The sequence below is a fragment of the Elephantulus edwardii genome, unplaced genomic scaffold, assembly GCF_000299155.1.
Source record: "Elephantulus edwardii isolate Elephantulus edwardi_28Jun2011 unplaced genomic scaffold, EleEdw1.0 scaffold00041, whole genome shotgun sequence".
In the NCBI taxonomy this organism is placed as follows: domain Eukaryota; kingdom Metazoa; phylum Chordata; class Mammalia; order Macroscelidea; family Macroscelididae; genus Elephantulus; species Elephantulus edwardii.
In genome coordinates this window covers 18,345,015-18,347,760 of record NW_006399791.1, presented here as the reverse complement: position 1 = coordinate 18,347,760, position 2,746 = coordinate 18,345,015, and positions in this window count along the sequence as shown.

Genomic DNA, 2,746 nt, shown 5'->3' with positions numbered 1-2,746 from the left:
GTTTTCTCCCAGGTCGTTTTCTTCTGTTTGTGGTGTGCTGAGGGTTTCTCTTTGTCTTCTAAATCACGCTGTTGTTGGTTGGCACGACTCACTTGAGTATAATGGGGCACGGCCTGCTCCTGTCCATCCTCATCCGTGTCTGTGTGTCCGTACGCCTGAGCTGCTTGTGGCTTTGTACCAAGTCTGGTTCATTGACGGCGTCCCTGTTTTCTTGACTTGCGACTTTAGCAAATATCAAGCCCTTTTTCCTGTCTTTCCTGGTGATGTATAAGCTAGTTCTCATTGTCCTTGATTCCTGATTGTATTTATTTTAAGATCATCTTTGTTCTTTTGTAATTTTGAGTGAATGTCAAGTTTTGTGAAATGCTTTCCCCCCTAACTATAGAGAAGAGTGTATTTTTCCTTTCAACTGTTAACATGGCAGATTTATATTCATTAATTTTCTAATATTAGGTCAACTTTTCATTTCTGGGCTTGGCTGCCTGTGGTCATGTTATCTTCCTACACCTATTGTCACATTTGGTTTGCTTATATTTTCTTTATGACTTTCCTGTCTCCCATACAGCTAAAATTTCCTGGTTTGTAATATCCTTGTCTGCCTTTGATAAAAGTTTTATTAGCTTTATAAAATGAGTTGGGACGTGTTCTTTATTTCCTTTTCTTTGGAATAGTTTGCATTAGATTAGAATTATTTGTTCCTTAAATGTTGGGAAGGACTTGCTAAAACAGGCTGAGGTTGATGCTTTTCTTGGGTAAAAATATTTTAAAACTATTGATATTCACTTTTTTTTGGATGGTTATGGGACAATTCCATTTAGAGAAATAGGCTTTATCTGTTTCTTCTTGGGTTATACTCTTTGCAGGATTTTGTTCATTTCCTCAGAGTTGTCAACTGTATTGGTTTAAAATTGTTTATAGCATTCTCTTCTGATCTTTTTAATCTTTACAGCATGTGTAGTCCTGTCACCATTCTTTTTATAAAAGTGCTATTTCTGTCTCACATAGTTTGGGCCTGTTGTCAGAAGGGACTAGTCCTTGGAGAAGGCCATCAGGCTTGGAAAGGCGGAGGGTCAGCACAGGAGTGGAAGACCCTGAGTGAGATATATTAACACCATGACTGCGGGGATGGGATTGGGTATTTGAGACAGAGTTAGGTTGGCTCAGGAGATGACAGGGTCGAGCCATTGTTCATAGGGTTACCACGCGGACTAGACCAACAACATAACAACAACAGCGTTTACTTTGATTTTACTTTCAGTAATCATTTTTCCTATTTCATAAACAACTGTACATATATTTTGCTTTAGAAATAATAGTCACAGTTGAAGAAATCGTCTTATTTTCTAATTAAGTCAACAAGCTGTTCAATCTGAAAGCCTTAACCAAGTACTGCATCTATATCTATAACTGCTTTTATTGAGCAAGACTCTCTCTTTGATTCTTCCTGACTCACAAGCAGTGGGGCCAGTGCTTTCCCTTGGTCACATTGTCAAGACAGACAATTTGACGGGGTCACTTTTGCTTCCAGGGGTTTTGATCTTAGGGGCCCTGCTTTCTGATGCAGCAGTTGTTAGCAATATCATACCAAAGTCTTCCCATCAGGACTTCTAGACCGTAGTTAGTTAGGAAGTCCTGTGCTGGTTGCCAGAGCTCCATCTTGCCAAATACTGGTAGCATATTATGCAGTTGGCTGGACCTTGTGGGCTCCCTGTGTACAACAGAGCACGATGCAGCACAGTCCAGCACCATCCTCAGTCTCTGCTGTGCTCAGACTTTCTGTTGCAGACACTGAGTCAATCTGTCTTACGGAGAATCTTCTTCCTCTCCTTCATGGACCTATTTTTCCAAGCATTCCGTCCATTTCTAGAAACTGCTCCCCACTCCCACAACAACATGCCTAACAGCTGTAAGTCGGTTCTGATTCCGTAGCAAGGGGTTTAACCTTCATAGGATCACCATGAGTCAGTGAACTCCAGTGGCCTAGTGGTAAGAAGTGGCACTGCCAACCCAAAGGCGGTGGTTTGAATCTACCAGCTCCTCCGAGGGAAGAAGATGAGCAGTCTTCTCCTAAGTGATTTACAGCTTCTGAAAACCCTCTGTAAGTTCAACTATGACTTGATCCCAATTAGACAGTATATAACAACAATACAAAGAGCCAGGTATTGGCGTCTTCCATACTGTTTTATTGTCAATTTTAGTGGAACATCTCCATAATCTTGCCTTTCTCCCTAACTTCTCATCTTGGTGCTATTTTAGTGCTTCATTTTCATCCCTCTCTTCCAGTATAACTATTTATTCTCTATCTTCACCTATGTTAACTGTCTCCTATTGGCATTCATTATCATTGTCAGGCAACCTGCTTTGAAGAGTTGAGTTTCAAGTAGCAGCTGGGAGCCATGGTGGGGCAGAGACTGAATGCTCAGCTGCTAATTGAAGGGTTGGTGGTTTGAATCCACCATCAGCTCTTTGGGGTGAAGATGTGGCAGTCAGCTTCCATAAAGACTTAACAGCCTTGGATACCCCATGTTGGCAGTTCTCCTCTGTCCCACAGGGTCCCTAAGCATTGGAGTTGACTTAATTAATGGCTTTTATTTGAAGTTGGTGCTGTGAGTGGTTGACAAAAAAGTCAGGATGCCTGTAAACCTGGGGAGCTCACCAGTGCTTAGACCTGAAGAAGCCTGATTCTCTAGAAACACCAAGTATCATCATAGTTGTTCTGTATATTGTAGAAACTAGAGATCGGGGG